Source organism: Rousettus aegyptiacus, unplaced genomic scaffold, assembly GCF_014176215.1.
Source record: "Rousettus aegyptiacus isolate mRouAeg1 unplaced genomic scaffold, mRouAeg1.p scaffold_m13_p_4, whole genome shotgun sequence".
In the NCBI taxonomy this organism is placed as follows: Eukaryota; Metazoa; Chordata; class Mammalia; order Chiroptera; family Pteropodidae; genus Rousettus; species Rousettus aegyptiacus.
Window position 1 is genome coordinate 133,185,185 of NW_023416307.1, and position 22,369 is coordinate 133,207,553.

Here is a 22,369-nt window from a genome sequence, read left to right on the forward strand (position 1 = left end):
TTTCTTCATAAATCAAACCCTCCAGACTCAAAGACTGGAACATTCAGGAAGTGCTTACTCAAAACACAGAGACATCAATATGGAGACTACAGACCCCAGAAGGATAACAGGGTGAGATATATTTATATTCCACAGCTGGCGATTTCTCAGCACACTTTTCGCTTTCTAGAAATCCTGTTGGCTTAATTTATGTGGCTCATACCTCATTCCCTTTCAGGCGACAAGCTTTTCATCTTTTTCATTTGGAAACTTATCTTTAGGATTTTCCAAATCCTCACTGTCGTTAATGTTTGATGTACTGTGTTCTGTCTAGAGTTTCTGGTAGATAAGCAGGGCTCTTTTAGAGGCTGTCTGTCTACACCCCATGACCGCTGAATATGCCCCCACCCTGTAATCCAGCCTCAGATCCTAACAGAAATGACAGAATGAGAGGAACATGTCTCTCCCCTTTTGTAGCATTTTCACTTCCAAGCCACCAAAACCCTTTCAGATTTTTTTTTGTATCTTTACTATCTTTAGATTAGATGCTTAATGTGTAGAGTAATGGAATAGAGAAAAAGGCTGAATCATTGCCTCACATACAGCTCCAGAATTTTGAGTTAAAAAAAAAAAAAAAAACTTTACTCAGAAAAAAAGATAAGGCTAAAGTCAGATCTCAGATTAAAAACAGTAAAGAAACTGCAACTAGCTGAAGCCAATTCAAGCTGAGCCAATTATCACTAATCGTAAAAGTTGACTTATAAGAGGCCCCGATGCCTTGGTACAATAGAGCAATTAAATCTTTATAACTGAGACTGAAAATGCCACATAATTAGACACAGTCAGAAAAGGGTACGTATGCTTCCCCTTCCTGTGGCTGACCCATGAAGGCAGGCGTGCAGCCATTTCTATACTGGCAAAGGGCCGGTCCAGACTGCCATCACTCGGCCTGCCTGAACTGCATCTGACAGCAGGCCACTAAGGTGGAGTTTCCTTTGGCAATAGGCCACTAACAATCCTTGAGTTCCCTGACTATTCCAGGTCCAAATAAGTACAAGAATAACAGCATTCCTACCCCATAGTTACCTGCCTGGCTTCGGGTAAAAAGAAAGAAAATCCTAGCTGTTTAGCAAAATGGTCAAGGACATGACTTCTGGAGGTAGGTACCTAGATATATAATCCTAGCTATCCTACCCTCTAGTAGTTTCTTATCTCGAAAATGGGTATAATCAGAATACAAAGCTCATTAAATGTCATAAAGATTAAATGAATTAATATGTGTGAAGGGTTTGAACAGTTCCTGGCATGTAGTAAATGCTATATGAGTTGGCTCTTGTCGTTCTGCTGTCGTTGTTATCATTAAGTACTGTAAACAGTATTATTATTATTAAGCATTTCACAATAGCCAGTTGCAAGGCTGTTACACTTATCTAAGCTGGGCAAACCTGGGGCACTGGTTATAGTGATGGAGAAAACAAGCCAACACTAATAGTCACTGCAAACACAGATCCACAGCCTTCGACAAAAGCCTGGCACAGAAGAAGGTAATGGAGCTAGAGATGCGAAGCATGACTCCAAGATGTCATTCCAGGAGAGTGGGAGAACAGGATCCACAGAGGGAAAGGAGGAGAATATCAGGAGCTCAGGGCAGACAATTGAGTCTGAGGGCCCTCCAAGGTTTCCAGGGAGGATGGCCTTGAGCTTGGCAGATGTCTGATCACCTTGAATGTGAAGCTTTTACTTTCTCCCTGCTCCCCCACCAACACTGACTGGACACAGAGCCAAGGCCAGCCCCATGGGAAAATGAGACAATGAATCACAGAAAATACAGCCCCAGGGACTCTTTCTGTTGACACAGAGACATTTCCTGAAGGTCTACTCTGTTCCAGGCACTCCCGATAAACTGTCTCATCTCACCCTGACAATGACCCCATGTTGCTGAGGGCTCAGAAAGGTTACATAACTTGCTCAGGATCAGTGCGTTAGCAAGAAGCAGAGTGAAATTTGAACCTGGATCTATCAGAGACTGAAAAATATGCTCTTTCCATGGCACACAACCGTGCCTGCCTCCGGTAAGGATCGGTTTATCAAAATCAGCAGGAGGGCCTCAGGTATATTTCCGGTGGCATTTAAATGGAAAGGAAATTTCCCTTAGACAGTTGCTAAGCCAATCCACATGTGAAGAGAGGCAGATGGGAAGTGATAGAAGAGGACCAGGCTACAGGCTCAGAAACTTGTATTCGGTCATTGTCAACAAGCTCAGAGATGTGACCCCTCAGCGGCTTCATTTGTCCACCTCTAAAATGAAGATGGTAATATTTGTCCTTCCAGACTTACTTCTGTATGGCTGAAGAAGCACTTATCAGATTGACTCTCCTGCCGCTGACAACTCTGAGCTCTGGACAAACACCAAAACAAAACAAAACAAAACAAAACAAAACACGATGAGAGACCCTGGAGCATGAGCCATGGAAGGTAGCTACAAAAAGGGAAGGCAACTCTTGGAAGAAAGGTACTACACTAAGTTTTTGTTATTTATGGCTCTCAGTTCAAGGTCAAGTCCTAGTCTGTACCACAGGGGCAGCTAAAACTAAGAAAACCACAGTCCTACTAGCTTGAAGAAACAGAAGACAGAATCTAGGGCTACTTTAGCTTCTGGAATATAAAGAAGGAATCTCAGAAAGGAGAGAGCCAACAAGAAAAAGCCTCAAACTCTGTATATAAACTCTGTCTGAGTCTCTGGTTGACCACTTAACCATGCATACATGAAGTTCTCTCCAACCAGCCCAGTTAAGGCTAAAAAAACAAACTGAGATTTGAGCCACCACCTAAGAGACAGATTTTGTGGTTGAAATCCAATCAAGTAAATGGCCTGCTAATAAAGAGAAAAACAAGAAGCAAAAACAAACAAACAAAAAAACAAAAACAAAAAACCCACTACAATTATCAGAGGAATATAACAGAACCCAGAGTCACCACAATATAACAGTCACGATGTCCAGGATATAATCTTAGATTATTCCAAAATGTGATTAAAAATGTGACTCATTCTCAAAAAAAAAGACAATCACTGATGACCAATCCCAAGTAACTTAGAAGTTAGAATAATCAGACAGGATTTTAAAGCAACTATTATAACTACACTCCATTATCTGTCCAACCTGCCTCACAGAGTTTTGTTCAAAGCTAAAGGATGGCCAGGTGAGCAAAAAGTGTTTTGATAAGTTTTGCATATGCTATACTTACAACATAAAAATGTAGGTGGTCCCTAATTTTCATGTCTGTTCCCAGAAACCATACAATAAAACAAACCATTTTAACATGCATGACCTTTCTTACAGGACAGAATTATACTCAAGGACAGATTTTCTGATCGAAACTGTTTTTAAATAAGTCACAAAGACAAATAATGTGTTATTATAAATCAAGGCCTATTATGCCTATATAGCAACATAAATTATTTTTTAAAGCAAAATTGGGCCACATGTCATAACCCATTTTAATCAGAGGGAGGAGATGGTATGTATACTCATTACCACTGCGAGCTTAGAAGTCAAGACAGCCTGCACTCAAATCCAGGCCTACTGACATAAAAGCTGTGTCTCCCTCCATGAGTTACTTAGGCTCTTTGTACCTCGGTTCCCTACTGGAAAATGTTGATATAATAGTACCTGCCTTGCAGGATTGGTGTGATAATTCACATTCAGAGCATATGTAGAGATCTGGTACAGAGCCAAGTGCTAAAGAAACAAGAGGTGGCGGGGGGGGGGGGGGGTGGTGACCTGACCAGCACTGCCCGGCACGTCGATCACAGAGCTGGGAGTAGATCCATTTCTTCCTTTCTAAATCACTTCATAAAAGTTCTATACATAAGCACAAATGCACTACAAATGGGTTATTCCAAGATCCTTAAGAATTATAAAATGTGCAAAACATAAAAATCACAACTCTGTCATGTCACGAATTTCATCAAAAAATTATGTCTAAAAATTAGAATTTTAAACATTTTTTTTTATTCCTTTGAATTTGAAAGGTTTCAAGATATGGCTTAGAAGAACACCGTCCTTTTTAAAAGGTGAACCTGGGAAATTTGCATGAGTGCCTTTTCTTTTTTTTCTTCAATCGCTTTCATCAGTGCCCACACAGAGCCTCAGAACTCACCTCACACATAATCACCAACAGCACCTTTATATAAGGATCTCACTGCAGGCTTTGGTGTGGGGAGACCAAGCACCTTCTGCTTATGCTTCTTATATTCACTGTTTTAGTTTTCTCTTCTTTCTCATTTCCCTAACAGCTGATACGGCATTAAGTAGCTTAAGCTATTTAAAAAAAAAAAAAAAAGGCAACTACGCAGGAGTTTAGGTGGGAAACTCATATTTCTTTGCTTGAATGACATGAATAGTGTTATAATTGTTTATAAAATTTGGGATTTTGCCTTTGAAAAAACAACAGGTGTTGGGACAGGGACCCACTGAGCGAGGCAACTGTCCTTCCCCACATAGCCGCTTTCCTTCCTATGACTGTGTACAGGGCTTGAGAAATGAAAAATAGGAAGGAATTCATTAAATACCAAATGTATGGAAGCAAAAGAGATCACCTACCCAAGCAGATAACAACCAGAGCCAGAAGCCTCTGTCCCAGCCCTCGTGGGAGGAGAAGCAATTACAACCTTAAAAAGATCTCAGAGCAAGACCCCGATCTAACAACTGAGGCCAGAAAGAGGAGGGAGAACTTGGAGAAGCCCAAAGGGTTATGGGAATTTCTGACAAGCGTAGGGTGGAAGGACAGGACCAGGAGGCATTGATGAAGACTCAGCTAGAGTGTCTGGGATTACAAGGAACACCGCCTGACTAAGGAGTGCGGGACCTCAGCAAGGCAGAGGCAATTCTGTTGCTTCCAACTCTAGGTAAAGGTGATTTCCTGTTTGAAACAGAGTCAGGCTTTTGTCCCAACACATGATGACCTTCACAGGCCTACAGACTGGTCTCCTAATTACACAGGAGGAGACATCTGAAGCTGAAATGATTAACACAATGTTAAACGATCAACAGCTGAGAAATGTGGCCAAGATGGGGCCATAGTGAGACCAGAAGTCGCCAAGAAATCTGGATTCTTTCAGAGGCTGGCGCCACCAGTTTGACGGACCCTGGGCTAGTTCTTTCTCCAGCCATGGCCTCGGTTTCCTCATCTGCACAGGGTCACACTTGGGTGGGGCGACTTCAGAGGCTCCTCTCCCTTCTAAATGGTTTTGGGAAATCACTGTGGGCCATAAACGTCCTCATTGATAACACCATTTCCCACTGTGTGCCTGTATACGCATGCACATGCACGTGCACGTGCACGCACACACACACAAATAACAATTTCAATTTGTGATTACCCTGTCTATTCCTCCGACATAGTGATTTCAACACTAAGTAAACCACATCAGCTCCCGAAACTGGGCAAGATAACACAATCCCTGACCACCGGAGGTGCTGAGAGGTGCCAGATTTCCACAAATTGATCATCTTTTCACACCAACGGATAAACCCAGAGTTCTCTGAGTAAGACTCTGAGTTCCCTACTAGCAAATGATTGAATAAGGAAAGGTCCACAGAAGCACTCTGCGTTCTTGCAAGCACTCTATCAATACAAAGTTATTACTATTTTCCCCAACCCAACCAGCCTCTTCTCCTCAAGGTCTCCTCACTTTATCCTGTCCTGTCCTCAGGGGGCATCGAGCCCTACACCGACCTCTAGGCTGCCCTCAAACACTGCATACCCTGCAAACACTGACCTCTCCTCAGCCAAAAGACACCTTCGGTCCTCGTGGCCTGGGTTGTGCCACATTCCCATGCATTGTGGTGGACCACTGTCTACCAGCATCCTACAGACAGATGGGACCCTGAACAGGGATCAGGATAAACAACCTCATTTTACACATAAGGGAAGGAAGGTCCAAAGAATCATTGAAATCATTCCTGTCTTGGGCAGTAAATCCTGTCAGGCCGACAAGGTCACAATTCTTATTTGACTCCTCTTTGCATTTGGTAAAACAAAAATAGTTTCTATTTACTAAGCATTTACTATCGGCCTACTCAACACTTTATCTGATGACTTCATACTCTTCTAACCACCCCAAGGAATGAATCCCCATTTTACAGGTTAAAAATTGAGAGCCAGAGGGGCTAAGTAACTCACTGGAGGTCATGCAGTAAATGATTAAAAAAAAAAAGTCTCCCACCACGTTTGCAGGCCTCATGCCCAGATCTGTGCCCCACCAAATCCCATGCTTTTAATCACTCCAGCGCTATTCCCTGATGTGCAGAGTGACGAATTGATAAATAGCCACTGATTAATTACTTGTTAATGCTTCTGCTATTGTCCCTCCGCTCTCCAAGATAAACACAGACCGATCCTGGGGCCATGAGAAAGATGCCAGCACACCCCCAGGAAGCCGGCCGGCCCTGTGGTGATGAGTGATGCTGGGAACAATGAACTGGACATCTATGGGTGTCTGACGGCCACTTTAAAGCACTCAAGAAGAGGTGAAGACAAAAAATAGGCTTCCATCCAATTGTTAAACCATTGATTCATCATGTGATGCAGTGTTAAAATCAAAAGAGCCTTAGTGGCCGTGCTTGCAAAACACTGTAGATAGCTGGAAAACACACTATCTGTTGGTCCAACATTCCCCGTGGAGCCAGTTGGAAGAGAACATCCTGACCAGTTAGAGCTCACTCTTTCAAGATCAGTTCTCTTCCTTCCACAGCCAGAATACAGTTCTAGCAATCAAGGGATGGAAGTAGAAATGGCTTCTCTGCTCTTAAATCTAACAGACTTGGATTTTTTTTTTTTGCTTCTCAGCCCCATAACTTTTGGATCGGCTGGTTTGGAGGTCTTGGTTCCTAAGGAAGGAATGCTTCCGCCAGACAACACAGCCATGGCTTCACTCAACTAGAAGATGAGCTTATCTCCTGACCATTTTGAATTTCAAATGCCACAGAAACAAAAGGGAAAGAGAAAGTGGTTACTGCACTGGCTAGGGACAGTAATCTCAATTTTCAAGGGGCAATTGGATGTCGCCATAAAATGGAACCCAGATCCACTGAGGTACCTCTTGGTACTTCCAAGTCCGTAAATATTAAGGGAAACTAAAGAGAGAGAGAGAGAGAGAGAGAGAGAGAGAGAGAGAGAGAGAGAGAGAGATGGGGTGGGGCAAGAACAACTAAAAATTTTGATTCCTGGATCCCTAGCACATTCCACCAGGCGATAAATCCCAGCAGGGAGAAGGGCTGGCTGGGGGCAAAGCCAGGTCCCAATAGTCAGTGATGCTGATTCCTCTTCTAGTTCCAGTCCCCTTTGTATAGTCTGTATTCTACAGACTGAATTCAAAGTATAATTCAATATAATATAATATAATATAATATAATATAATATAATATAATATAATTCATGGCCATAGAAGGACACTTCTCTGCCAATTGGGACTCTGTCTCCTTTTTTAGTGAAAAAGCAAAAGCACTGTATGAAGAACAGTTGCATCTTGTTAAGCAGAAACAAAGTTGTTTTGTTATGTCAAGAATGTGCACAAGGTTGTAAGTATGGACTGTGCTGGTCATTTAGTTGCTGCCTCTCGGCTCCACATTCACCCTTCCAGACTCTGATCTGTGTTGTGAGCTAAGACCCTGCAACCTGCATTCCTTCCTTGCCACCTGACTTCCTATAACATTCTGCCAGTGAAGGCCCGAGATGAATGTTAGATGGCAGGGGAGGGGAAAGAGACCTCCTTCAGTTTGCAGTGCTTCGCCCCGCTGGCAGCAGCTAGGTGCCAACCTGCCGCATCTTGCCATACTCCCAGAAGCAGCCTCATGGAGCTCAGTGGTACATGCTGAGGACAGAGCAGCTAATGAGATAGAAATGGCCTCAAGGTGCTTAAAATCCAGCAAGGGAGGAGGAGACACCGAACAAATATGGAAGGGTGATCACTCCTGTGAAGATGTACAGGTTCCTCCGAGAGCATGTCACAGAGAGTCTGAGAATGATGTCAGTGGATGTTTCCATATCGAGACTTTTGGCTATTGGCACAAATATATAAGGATAATGACACCAAACCACATTCCGAGGATCAGCTCTGTGTTATTAACCTGACATCAGGATACTTTTAAAGAAGGCTGGTGTGAAGAATCTTTAAATTACCCTGCATTGTGGAGTTTTTATAGTAATTATTCATTCAGTCAGTCACATAACAAACACTCTCAGCACTAAGGCTCTGAGGGCTTAGCAGCGAACAAAGTCATGCCCTCGTGGAGCTTACGTTATAATTGGGGGACACCAAAAATAACAGCAACAAAAAAATACTATGATGTCAGAGGGTGACAAGTTCCATGAAGAAAGGAAAGCAGGGAGTGGAGGTTGAAAGTGAAAGGGGTGAGGGGAAGGGCTGTTTATGGCAGGATGGTATGAAAAGGCCTCTCTGAGAAGGTGGCATGTACGCAGAGCCTTAGATGAGGGGAAAGAATGAACCTTGAGATCTGCGAGCAGAGCCTCCCAGGCAGAGGGGCTTCGTAACGCCATTAGAGAGAAACAGTCTGCTCACGTGATGTTAGAGGTTCTCAGAGCAATGCTATTGTGAAGGGAGACTCCATGGGGTGGGTGGGGGGGCCCATCCGCTTGTTTCCAGCAAATCCTACAAGTCAGTGGTTGAGTTCACGTCCTCACTCCCCACTCGGGCCTGCGGTTCTTTTTCTTTACTTTCAATTTGCATGGCAAGCTGGAGAGAAATGAATTACATCCCCCTGGGTTTCTCTGTTCCGTACAATTAAGAAAAGCTATTTCTTAGTCACAAGGCGGATGACGGCACCAAGATTCCCCATTTTCTCTCCACAGGGAGGCTGTCATCACTCAATATTAATTGATCCTACTTTTCATCCATAAAGCAGGGGTTGAGACAAATTTTTCGTCACAAAAACGGCAACTATTACACTATTAAGGTGAGTTATTAGTGGCATCTCCATTAAAGCACACTCGTGTTCACATGGAATCAGCTTCCTCAACTCTTACGGTGTTTCTTTCATGGGGAAAAATGAGTAAATTATTATATTCTTTCCTGATACCGGATGAATTGCCAGTGTCTATCTCGTTTAAGGTTGCCAGAGATTTTTCCACCATTTCATCAAAACTAGGAACACACAGAAAGGGTGTAATATATCTCGGGTTCCCAGTGGGAGAGCATGTCAATCGAATGCAATTTTATTTTCCTGCTAGGGAGCAGATAAAGTGAAAACGGCAAGAAGACACAAGAAACTCAAAAACTGAGGAAAGCTGGTATCATTTATATATATTTGTCTTTCTCTAGACAAAAATTGGATACTTATTTGTAAGTAGGGGACTGAATTAGAGGAATCTAGTTTAAGGAAGAAAGGGAGGGAGGGAAAAAGGGAGGGAGGAAAAAGAAAAGACAAGAAAAAAAGAAAGGAGAAAAAGAATCCAGTTCTATCTACAAGTAAACAGCTCACAATGAAAAGGTGACATTTGGGAAGAGCTGGACTCCATTACTACCCACAGGGTGACCAGATGCTCGCATCCAGTGAAGAACAATTCTCAAGTTTAAGAGAGGGCTTTGGATACCCATCTCTTCCAACTTCTCTTCAGTCGTTTATTCATCTAAGTACTCTGGCCTTGTGGAAGGGTAACCACAGGGCATTTGCATTCCATCAATATGCTTAAATGTCACAAATCTTGACTTTCACAGCCGGAAGCCAGGATTAGCAATTTACAGCCAGGGTGATGAATAACTGTGGTTGAAGCAGAAGGCTTTTCTTAAACGTATAATTTGGTCTTGAGAAGAGATGCACTCTGCTCAATAAGGCCTATGTCATGAAATTAGAGGTGCTATGGACGTGGCTCACGGCATTCAAGAAAAGCACAACGATGAAAAATAAACAGTGATCATTTGCTTCCGGACTAGCAGGTCACCACAGGGATCACTCTTGTTGATGGCCTTGAAGGGGCCTTCTTCTGTGTCCCTATCCCCCAAGTGCTGTGTGTTGGCCGCCCTTTGCTCTGGAAAATTGCCCCTGGCCAAACGGGAGCCTCAAGGAGTGGGAATTTAAGAGGCTTGAGAGGGTCACGAAAACTACTAATGTGGCCCCTTCTTTCTATTCACTGTGGCAGGAACTGTGAATTGTGTCAATTAAAACCCAATTCCACCTCCTTCAAGCTAGTCATCCTGAAATACAGAGACCGGAAGCCAAAACTACATGTCCCGTTCACAGGTGAGGAAACTGAGGCACAGAGAGGTTAAGCAGCTTCCCCAACATTACACGGCTAATAAGGGACACAGCCAGAATTTGAAGTCTGGCTCGAGAATCTGTGCTCTCAACCACTCCACAATGCTGCCTGTTATTGAGAAGCAAGACTTCTAACATAAATGTCTGTATTAGTTATCTAATGCTATGTAACAAATTATCCCAAAACTTAGTAGCTTAAACCAACAACAAACATATATTACCTCACCGTTTCTGTGGGTCAGGAATCCAGTGCAGCTTAGCTGGGTGTCTCTGACTCAGACTCTCTAATGAGGTGGCATCAGGGCCAAAGGGATGTAAAAGCTCCGTCCAAGGAGGACCTACTTCCAAGCTCATGCACACAGGTTTTGGCAAAACTCAGGTCCTCCAGGGCTGCTGGACAGGGGCTGTTAGCAAAAGGCCTCCCTAAGCTCTCTCCTTTGGGCAGTTCACAACACGGCAGCTGGCTTCCTGCAGAAGGAGTGAGTATGAGAGAGTCCACGGTGGAAGCCACCGCTTTGTATAACTTAATCTTGGAAGCGACATCCCATCACTTTTACTGTATCCTATTCACCAGAAGCAAGTCACTAGGTCCTCACATGCTCAAGGGAAGAGGATTACACAGGGCCGTGAACAGCCGTGATCACCAGGGGCTGTCTTGGAGGGAGCCTGCCATGCTGCTCACTATCACGTGACTAAGAGCAGAAAAGTTGAGTTTAAAGTTGTTTTGACATCAGTTAACTTAGCTCCCAACTCCAGGCTCTGTCAAGGACTTCAACATTTCTCCAAGTTTGGAGAACAAAACCTCGGCTGCCTCACCACTCTGGGTTATTGGCTTCTATCACATGCCTTGAGCTACCTCTGACTTCTCACTTTACAGCTAAGAAAGTAAAAGGTATCAGTAAGAAAAGGCAAATTTCTTAAATGTTAATTATTTTGGTCTAATCCATTTATATGAAGTCCACAATAAGAATCCACTGAGTAAAAATAAGAAAAAGTTTTGGTTTTAACTTATGATTTTCACACTGGCAAGAAACAGCGGTAAGAAAAAGGAGCAGCTGGGCCACCAGTGTGGGAGGTAAAGCAAGGTGCTCCATCAGGCCCTCCATGTGCTTCTCCCCTTTCCACGGCATCGTCTCAGCCCAGGCTTTTGGAAGAAGCGGTAGTAACTTTCCTTTCACAAGCTTCATCATCTCGCCCTAGACAAACAGAACCTTTCTAAGCAAGAGAGCTGTGATGGACTGAAAGCCTGGGAGCACATGCCAGGGCACCCCTGGGTGCATTGAGTAAGTTCCCGAAAGCTCAACTTGTGGGCACGAGCACCCCCAGATGAGTCCTTCACCCCCAGGAAGTTGGTTTGATTGAGGCGCTAACATAGGAGTTTTCCAAGCTGCACTTAGGTGGGCCTAGTGATCAGACTTGGTCTAGGATTTCCAGGGTCTTCTTGTGCTCACCAAACAAGACACAAATATCCAACCATACAGGGCCTGCGAGGTCAAAGATGGGTCATGATAAGTCAAGGTAGACGCTTTTCCAAGATACCAAGTGGGCTCTATTAAGGCTGTGCCCACACTGAACTAGTTTCCAGATACAGAAGAAGAGACACTGAGCTAGGACGTTAATATCGCAGAACTGGGTGGGATGTTTTAGACATTTCCCCCCTATCCCTTCTTGTTCATCTTTGCAGAGAAAGAGCAGGTATTCATTCAATAAATATCCAACGAAATAATTTTGTTGAATATTCCATCAGCCAAGACTGCTTCCTCCATTAAGGAAAGTACACCTCACCAAGTATGCCAGCTCCCTTAGGAATATATTACTAATCTTGCATCTAAAGCAACATTTATTCCATACAGTGGCGTACATGCTCATGTTTACCAAGACACTGAATTTACACCTGGGATGCCCAACTGACATATCCCTTTTCTCTTTTAAGAGAGCCCAATACACTATCAAACTATGTATCCTCCTCCCATTAAGTCATATATATGCACCTGAAAAGCATGTTTATGCAACAGAATGGAAAAAACTCTCAGCTGCTCATAAGTGTAGCAGGTACCCATCATCTACATAATTTCTATTTATCCGGAGATCTGACCTGTAAACAAAGAACAGCTTAAGGCATGTCTGAAACACGGAGCTAAGGAAATGACTTTCTAGACTTAACGACGGTGACATGAAACTGGAAGCCAGAATCACCTACTTTTTCACACCAGAATTGTTTCTGAAAATATTTCACAGGAAAAAATCCAGCAGGCCTCCTTTCTACTGAAACATTGGCAAAATCTGGTCAAAGTATTGGATAAAATTTCTTGGCAAAATTTCTTTGAAGCAGCATTGCTGATAACAATAATTAGTAGGGTGCATAGAACATTGACTTGTTTTCTGTTCCATTTTAACCAAATTAGATAAAATTATTACCACCACCACAGTGCTGCTTTTATGAATCCCTGCAGAAAAATAACTTGGTTTTGCTTTGACAGAGAACAGTCATCACTAAGGAATTTCATTTTACTGAAGGCAGTGTTAAGTCTCTGAAATTTACTGCTTACACATACGCGTGCGTGCATGCACACACACACACACACGCATGCACACACACACCCCTGAGCCCATTGTTACATAAAACTGAGTGTTATTTCTTAGTCTGGATTTGGAGTAGCTATGAAAAGAGCAAGAAGAGTTTTCATATTAAGAAAGGAATGCGAAGAATGCCTTCCTTCCTCTTAAATCTAATCTTATTACCTCCATTAGTGAACGCTTAACAATAACATTAATACTAATAGCAGACTTGGTTGCATTATCAAAGGCAACAATAATACAGAAGATGTATATAGCGTCTTTGCTGGGAAAAGCTTAAAGCCATTTCACACATATTATCTCATTTATCTTTAAAAATCCCCACGAACTCTGTAAAAGCGTATCCATCGGTTTTATGGGAACCGATTTCCTTACCACTCTGCATCTTCTGTTTAAAAACAGGGCCTGTTTTTAGCACACCTCCCAGCCAGAACCTCAACTCATAACTCATGCCACTGACTTCCTTTCATGATTCTTAAAAACAAAATATGCAACCAATTCTTAGCAATTACAGAAACTGAAAACAAAAGTGAAACATGGGTAGGAAATTAAATAAATTCACAGCGCCCAACGATTGCTGTTATCCAAACAGAAATAAACAAACACACACACTCTCTGTGAAAACTCTGCTACACAATTTATCAATGAACAGTGAAAGGAAACAGAAGCTGAAAGTGGGTCAGGAGAAACTATTTAATCTAATAGTCTGGAAATTGTATTGGAAGAACAGATGGTTTCACAGAAGTCGATGCTACCTAGAGGAGCAAGGAGCGATTTTCTAGGAAAGAAAAATGTTTCTCTACCCAACAACACAAACTATTTTCAGCAAAGGAGGAATCTATATTCGGCACAGGATAAACTCTGAGCTTGGCACATCGACAAAACTGGGACTAAGTGGCAGCCATCCACACGTACTCAAGTTCAGACTGGGCCTCCCAAATCTGAGCTAGAGGTCAAGCAGCCTTATTTTAAACCCAGCAACAAATGGAAGCTAACATTAAACTCCAGTGGGTTATTAATCAACATTTGTGACTTCGGCAAATAAGAAAAGTGGTTCCCAACAGATGATGAGCAGCGTGATCTTATTGTGGCTTCCAACCCCCGGACCCTGAGGGACCTGAGCGCCAGCGAGATGCACAAGCCACATGGGGAGAGAAGACCAAAGTTCAAGCTGTGGCCCTGCAAGTCAGACCCACCCTATGCCTGGGCCTCCCTATCCATAGATAAGACTGAAAAATCACCTAGAGATCTGTAAGGAACACTTGAGCTAAAACACAGTAAGCTGCCAAACAGCCTACCACTCAGTTGCCATTTTCATGTCCAACACCTAGGATTCACCAAACATACCAGTAAGTTCTCCCTAGAGCATGGCTCAATCGAAGGGGGAGCCATCACAGCTGGAGTCTTTGAATGACAGCTCAGAGTCTATCAAACTTCAGAGCTGTCCCTGAAGGACCTGTGGTACAGCCACCATTGCTTAAGAGCAAAGGATTTGAAGAAAGCAAGTTTCAGTTCTGATTCTAGCCCCATTACATATTCGCCGTGGGCTTGTTGAGTAACCTCTCTGAGCCTCATTTCCTCATCTGCAAAATCAGAATCCTGTGAGGATTAACTCGCACTAAGCATGGTGCATGGCTCCTTAGCTGTTACTACTGTTGTTACTTTTACAATATTAATATCATCATCATCGTCATCCCAGCCTGTTGCTCCCATCCCACTTCATCATCGGCAGGGATCCTCAGCAAGCCAAGAGAGGGCGTGGGAGCAGGACACCTTTCTGCCATTGAGATTAGAGGCTGCAGCAGGAGGACCCTTCCTCAGGGATGAGTTTAAGGTTTGCGAGATGTAATAAGTCATCCCCCCCAACAACTCACACTGGGGGACCGCCTGCCTTATGTGGTAACATTCAGGACTGCTTTGGGTCTTCGTTATATCCATCACTTCCACTCCTTGCTTCAAGATTGGTTTGTTTGTTTGTTTGTTTGTTTGTTTTACCTAAAAAAAAGTCATGCCAATGACTTTATGTTGTTCAATTCTGCTGAAGAGCTGCAAATATTATAGATGAATTTGTTATGTTCTAAAGCTGCAGGTATCATATTTAGAGAGAAGTAATAAATTCCTCATTAAGGATGGCAAAACAAACACTTCAGGCTACTTGAGGCTCCATCTAAAGGAACCCCATGGTGAAACCCACTTTACACCAAGAATCCTCCTGTAATGCAAATAACTACCCCATCCCCCCATTTCTTTGCCTTCCTTTCCAAAGCTTCCTATGTGGGGCTTCCCTGTAAAGAGGAACCCACACCTGCAGGCACCTCCCAGCCAGCTCCCTGATACATCACAGAATCAAGCTCAGTCCATTAACTCCTGTTCTAGGTTGCCAATTCTACATCATTTCTATGGGGCCTGGTCAGACTGGCAAGGGCAGGGAAAAGAAACAGAAAAGGGATTCAGGGAACAGAGGTGGTGGAGACCTAATTAAGGCAAAAGCTTCCAGAAAATTGCCAAGAGGGAGGCTGAACCACAGCCAACAGACTGTTTCTAAGGTGGAGTGGCTAGAGCTAAGTGTGATGAGCCATGTAACTGAAAATGATGGTCTATCTAGATGTTGGCAATGTAACTGGGCCCCCAATACACCTGGTGTGTGTTATCCACAGCCATAGTTTTGGCTCTACCCTGAGTTGGGCTATGCCCTCCTGGACAAGTGGGAAAGGCACAAACATTCATTAGACAAGGCCCCTAGCCAAGAAGCGGCTGTCTGCAGACCCCAGACCACAAACTATGAACCTGTGGGCCAGCAAGAAACTGTTTCCTAGACCCAGCTTCTTTCTCCAGCTGAGCCCTCCTGGCCAACACTCATTCCCATCCATGCAACCTCCCGTACCCAACCTCCATCCTCCCCTCCTATGTCCTCCGCTGTGCCTGTGGTCGGTCAGCCAAGGGCTGGGCTCTCCGGGAAGAGGGCCTGGAGAAGAAGCTTTTCCTGGACCCTGAGGAGAGAGAGGACCCAGGTTAGCCTTGGGGGGCAGGGACGAGGGGCAGTGTTCCATGTGGTACATGCAAAGGCAGAGGGGTGGAAATCGGTGGTTCCATTTCAGGAACAGTAAATAGGTTCCTGTGATGACAGTCGGGAGAGGGGCGGGAAAGACAGATAGTGGGGAGCCAGCTTGAGAAGTGTTGTTTTTCCTGATAGACAACTATTTAAGATTTTAGGGTTTCCTGAAGAGGTGGGGTATCCACTGGGGACAGCTGGGTTTCAGTTACAACTGAGATGTGGAGGACTCAGGTAAGGAGTATATTTTTGGCTGCCAGGGTAGAGGGTGGATTTCCTGCCCTTGGTCTAACCCAGCAGTTTTCTTTCTTTTTCTTTTTATTTTTTTAAGTTTATTGGGGTAACATTGGTTAATACAATTATATAATTTTCAGGTGTACATTATAATTTGACATCTATATATTCTATTGTGTGATTACCATCCAAAGTCCAGTTTCTTTCAGCTACTATATATTTGATTCCCTTTACCCACTGGCTTCACCAGTGAATTCTACCAAACATTCAAAGAAGACTTAATACCTATTTCCTCAAACTCTTCCAAAAAATCGAAGAGGAGGCAATACTTTCCAACTCATTTTATGAGGGCAATATTACTCTGATACCAAAACCTGGTAAAGATGACTCACAAAAAAGAAAACTACAGACCAATATCTCTCATGAATGCAATTGCAACAAAAAGAATAAAATACCTAGAAATAAATTTAACGAAACATGTGAAGGATCTAAATAATGAAAACTACAAGACCCTATTAAAAGAAATCGAAGAAGATACAAAGAAATGAAAAGATATTCTGTGTTCTTGGATTGCAAGAACCCAGCAGTTTTCATAGTAGATACAGCAAGAAGTGGCATCACCTGGGAAACTGCTAGAAATGCAAAATTGTGGGCCCCACCCCAACCTACAGAATGACAAAATCCAGGGGTAGGGGCGCAGTGCTCTGTGTCCTGACAACCCCCCAAGTGATTCTGATGTTGCCAAAGTTTTAGAACAATGGTTTGTACCAAGGCTTCCCAGCCTACACCATGTCACACATTCATTCAGGACGCGGGAAAGAAACCGGGCTTTGGAGAACTGAAAGTGACCTGCAGGAGAGTCTGACAGCCCTGAGGGCTACAGGGAAACAAATCTCAGCACATGTGACCCACCTGAGGCGCCCACACTTACACCGACCACTTGGCACATCACAAATGCCCGCTCACTCTTTCTCAGCCACAAATGCACATTGGTATCACCAGTATTTTCAAAAAATGCTAATGTCTGGGTCCCTTCCCCAAGATTGACTTAATCAGTCTGAGGTGCAGCTGGACATGAAAGTTGTTAAAAGCAAAGTTGGAGAATTGTTGTGTCAATTATTTTTTTAGTAGTATGGCCTGTCCTTCCAAATATACTACAAGGTACTTCACAGCAATAAAGTATGAGTTGGTCATAATATGTAGTTAGCTATGTAAGTAGTTACTAAATTATGTTTTACTTAAAAAATCATACCAATATTATTTTTTCTCCTATCTCCACTCAGATAAAAGAAATTTGCACTCCATCTGGTCTGTGAAGGTTTTCAAAGTGTGGTCCCCAGACCAGCAGTATCAGCATCACCTGGGAGCTTGTTACAAATGTGGATTCTCAGGCCTTGCCCCAGACTTGCTGAATCAGAAACTCTGGGGCTAGGGCCTGGGATTCTGGGTTTTAAAGAGCCCTCCAGATGATTCTGATCAGCCTCAAGCTAGAGAACCACTACTGTAGGGAAATAATTAGTACTAAAGGCTTGTAGTCTTTTTTTGGAGGTTAACATTATTTTGGACATCTTAGAAGCTGCTTACCATCTGCCTTCATGACCCATGAAATCAGACAGTGCCAGGATTTATAAGCAGCCATTAGGTACCCAAACTCAGCCCTCAAATATTTTAATCTGTTAATTTTTAAACCTTAATGTAAATTGTTATCCTTCTTTTTAGATTGGTCTTTTTACGGTTGTGAAGAGAAATTAAATGGACAACTTAAATAGACAATAATTATCAACTGCTTTTACAGTTGTGTTTAGGGCTATGGTTACCCAGACTAAAAGTTGGAAGAAAAAAAAAAAAGTGGACCCTTAAATGATTTGTTGTACAACATGCATGTTTTCAATAACAAATATCACCCTGTGTTATTACCATGACCACACAAAATTTATATATGGAGCTTAAGGCTAAAATGCTGGCAGCTAGAATCCAAGTATGAGCCTGGTCAGCACAATGTCGAAGAAAAAAATCCCAAAGGTCAGCTCTTAAGGACCTCTTAGACAGGAAAACCACAAAGATGGGAATTTAAAAAATGTGGCAATGTGAACTGATCCTAGAAATTGTAATGTGTGTCATGGGAATGTTTTATAAGCAAGAGTTTAAGAGGAGAAACAGAAGACCAGCTTGCCGGAGATGTGCAATGGAGCATGAGTTACTGCTCAGATTTTTCATGGTTAAACCTTTCGATTTAGTTCAAACTTACTACAGGAAGTTCAGGGACCAAGAGAGCTCAAAGTGAAGGCTCTGCTGTTCAGTAAGATGACGGGATGTGCTACAAACATCCAACAGCTTGGTGGCCTAGGACAAATTACTTTTATAACCTCTCCAAGCTCCAGATCTTAGTTTATTCTTTTATAACCTGGAGGTGACTCCGTGCACTTCATGTGATCACTGTTAGCTTGTTTAAAATTGATTAACACCACATTAGGTGCTGAATAAATAGTAGCTCTAATAATTACATGTAAAAAATGAAGTTATTACCTCTCATACATTGTTTTTGGAAATGCAGAATGGTACAACTACTTTGGAAAGCAGCTGGGCAGTTTCTTATGAAGGTAAATATACATTCACAATTCCACCCAGCAATTCTACGCCTGCATATTTACCCAATGGAAATGAAAACATATGTGCATACGAAACTTGTTCACAAATGTTCATCGCAGCTTTCTTGATAATAGCCCCAAACTGGAAACAGCCCAAATGTTCAATAGGAGAATGATTAAACAAACTGTAACACATCCAAACAATGGAATATTCCTCAGAAACAAAAAGGGATGAGGTCTTGATACATAAGATAACATGGATGAATCACAAAAGCTTGCTGAGTTAAAGATGTCCAACACAAAAGCATACAGACTGTGTGCTTCCGTTCCTGTGTTATTCTAAAAGAAGCTAAATGAATCTACAGTGACAGAAGATCAGCGGTTGTCTGAGACGAAGCCTGGGGAAGGCAGGGGAATGTGTGAGAGGACTATTCAGGGGTGACAGAAAAGCTCTATATTTTGAGTGTGGTGGTAGTTACATGGGCGTTTACATTTATCAAAACTCATCAAATCATACACTTAACATGGGTGTATTTTATTGTATACAAGTTATACCTCAAACAAACACACTGAGAGACCAGTCACTAGGCCTGACGGCTGGCACTGAGCTCTCACGTGCAGTACACGAATCCTGAGCGAAGAGAGTTCAAACATTGGTCCCACTTAGTGTTTGCTACCAGCCAAGGCAACTTTTTCATCTGAAAACAAGAGAGAAAAAAATAATCCTTCCCGCCAGCTGTCATGGCTACTAGAACGAGGTAGTGAAAGCGTTGTTTGAAATGCCTTAACGCAGAATCAGAGTATCCAGCTGTGTGGCCCTCGCAACAGCCATTCAGGTACCAGCAAACCTACCTCCTCCTCTACTCCCTGCGCTCCCTCACCTGCAAGTCAGACCCTGGGACCACCTTCTGATCTCTCTTGATTCCATCTACCTCTCTTGTCCCCACTGCGACTCCCTCAGCTGAGACTACCTTCACCTCTTGCCTGATGATTCTAATGGCTTCCAAATAGTTTCCTCTCTCCACAGTTTTTACTCCCTCCATCCTTCTTCATTCTAAAACCAGAGCAGTCTTTCTGGAATGTGAATATGATGTCACCTACTCTCTTCCTACCTTAAGAAACTTCAGTATTCTCGAGAGAGCCGAGACTCCTCAGTCCAAGACCTAAGACCTTTAGTCACCTGGCCTCCATTTACTTCTCCCCAAAGCCACGCTCCAATCGAACCAAACTGCTGACAGCTTCCCATATATGCAATGTTGTCTCCAGGCTCTGGCCCCTCCCATAGGTTGTCCTCTTTACCTGAAAAGATCATCTCCTTCACCCGCATTCTTCTGCCTGGGTGACTCCAAATCCACCTGCAGACCTCAGCCTTCCTTGATACACACAGCCTTCCCATAAGACTGGGGACAACTGCATCCCCTCTACCACCATCACTCTAGCATTGGGTACTAAAACCACTTGCTTCATGTGTAAGAGATTTTGAACCATTCTAGACTAGTGTACTGCACTGTGTCTCTTCAAAATTCAAATGTTGAAGCCCCACCCCCCAGGGTGACTATGTTAGGAGTAAGAAAGTGAATTAGGATAAAGGAGGTCAAAAGGGGATAGGGCTGGGCTCTAGTCCAATAGGATTATTGTTCTTACAAGAAGAGACATGATAGAGAGAGAGATCTCTGTCTCTCAGCCATGTGAGGACACATTTGCAAGCCAGGAAGAGATCTCTGACCAGAACCTAATCACGCTGGCCCCAGATCTCAAACTTTCAGCCTCCAGAACTGTTAGAAAATAAATGTCTAGGCTTTAAGCCAACCAGTCTGGAGCATTTGGTTATAGCAGCCAAACTGACTAAGACAACTGGGATAAACCTCCTGTCTGGTTCACCCCTATGTTCTCAGGACACAACATCTAGTCCCAGGTCAACATTCAATAAAAATTTGTGGAATCAATGTCTACAGCCATGCCACCCTGAACAAGCCTGATCCCATCTGATCTCTGAAGCTAAGCAGGGTCGGGCGTGGTTAGTACTTGGTTGGGAGACCACCTAGGAAGACCAGGTGCTGTAGGTATAAGAAATAAAAAATAAAAAATAAGGGGTTGTAAGCTGACAAGATCCTTGCAATCTATGAGGTCAACCAAGGGTTGTCTTGCCTAAAAGAAAGAAAATTTGTGGGATCAATAAACTGTCATCCTATAGTCCCTAGTGAACCCAATAGCAAACATTCATAAAAACAGCATGTTAATCTGAAATAGAGATGCAGAATCAGACCCAGAACTGAGTTATCCTCCTTCAGAAACAGACTAGAGCAGCACCACCCGACAGAACTTTCTGTGGTGATGTGTCTCCTGTCTGCACTGTCCAACATGGTGGCCACCAGCCACATGGGTTGCTGACTACCTGAAGTGTGGCTAGTGTGACAGAGGAACTGCATTTTTAATTTAATTTCAATTTAATTATTACATTTAAATAGCTGCGTGGCCGGTGGTGTCTGTACTGGACAGTGCAGGACTAGGCAGTTCGAGCAAAGATCAGGCCCTGGGCATTGGCCTCATTATACAGATCACTCATTGTGCCAACTGTCCCCAGCGCCAAACACATATAGAACACACTGATTCCCGTGTTGCCAACATAGATAGCTGTCAAGTGGTGTGAGAATGGCCTGGTACTGAGAAGTTGGCAAAACGCATGTGTAAAAGGCATAACGAGGCACCGTTTTTGCAGAAATTGTGATGTTTTATGGGCCTCTATCTGCAATGAAACCCATCAAAGGGCAAGTTCATCCCTTGATGACTGGAGTTAATTAAAAATTTAAGACCTGATCAAATCACCCAGAATTGAGATTTTTGGCAGTTTAGGTGCTTCACTGGGAGATTCCTGATGCTTTTTGCCTCTGCCAACCCCACAAGTGAGAAACAAGGGACAAACAAAATGGGGTTAACTCTGATTTGTTGTTGTTGTTTTTTTTTTAAAGTGCACATGGTCCCCTTCCAGCCTAAGCCACCAGGTAGAAGTGGGCCAACATACTTTCCCCCATTTTTAATCTGTTGAAGAGTCAGATGAGCATCTTCTCTATGGAAAATAAGCACATCAAGTGCTACTTAAAAATCTTCTATGGCCAAAACCATATGAAAGAGAAACATTCTTACGTGCCTTTAGATAACAACACAAGTTTTCTAACAAGAAAGTTCTAAATGGCGTCAATACCTATTTGTCTAGCACCTTGCAGTTTATAAAAGAGCTTCGATACCCAAGAGATTTACATTCAAATTCTGCCTCAGTCACTTCCTGGCACTGTATCTTTAGAGAAGTCACTTAACCTCTCCAAGTATCTATTTCCTCATCTGCAAGAAAGGAAGGAGTGTACCCACATACCTCACTGGGTTTCTGTGAAGATAAAATGACGTAAGAGGCCACACAAAAACAAATGTTCACAACAATTTAATTTGTAATCCCCAAAAACTGGAAATAACCCAAAGGTCCATCAACAGGTGAAAGCAAAAACAAAACTATGGTATATCCATATAATAGAAGACTACACAGAGATAAAACAGGAATGAACTACTTACCAACCAATATAAATGAATCTCAAAGTAAGCTGAGTGGAGAAAGCCAGACCAGAAAGAGTAAAGACCATTTGATTCCATTTATAGAAAGTTCTGTCAAA

At 43.0% G+C, this 22,369-nt stretch overlaps 1 protein-coding gene and 1 pseudogene across 2 annotated transcripts in view; one reads left to right on the forward strand and one right to left on the reverse strand.

Annotated features, from left to right (window-relative positions):
* The window catches only part of RFTN1 (raftlin, lipid raft linker 1), a 186,575-nt gene that overhangs the window by 143,313 nt on the left and 20,893 nt on the right, over window positions 1-22,369 (reverse strand). The gene's annotated exons all lie outside the window — the stretch shown is intronic.
* LOC118601843 lies at window positions 20,655-20,773 on the forward strand (annotated as a pseudogene).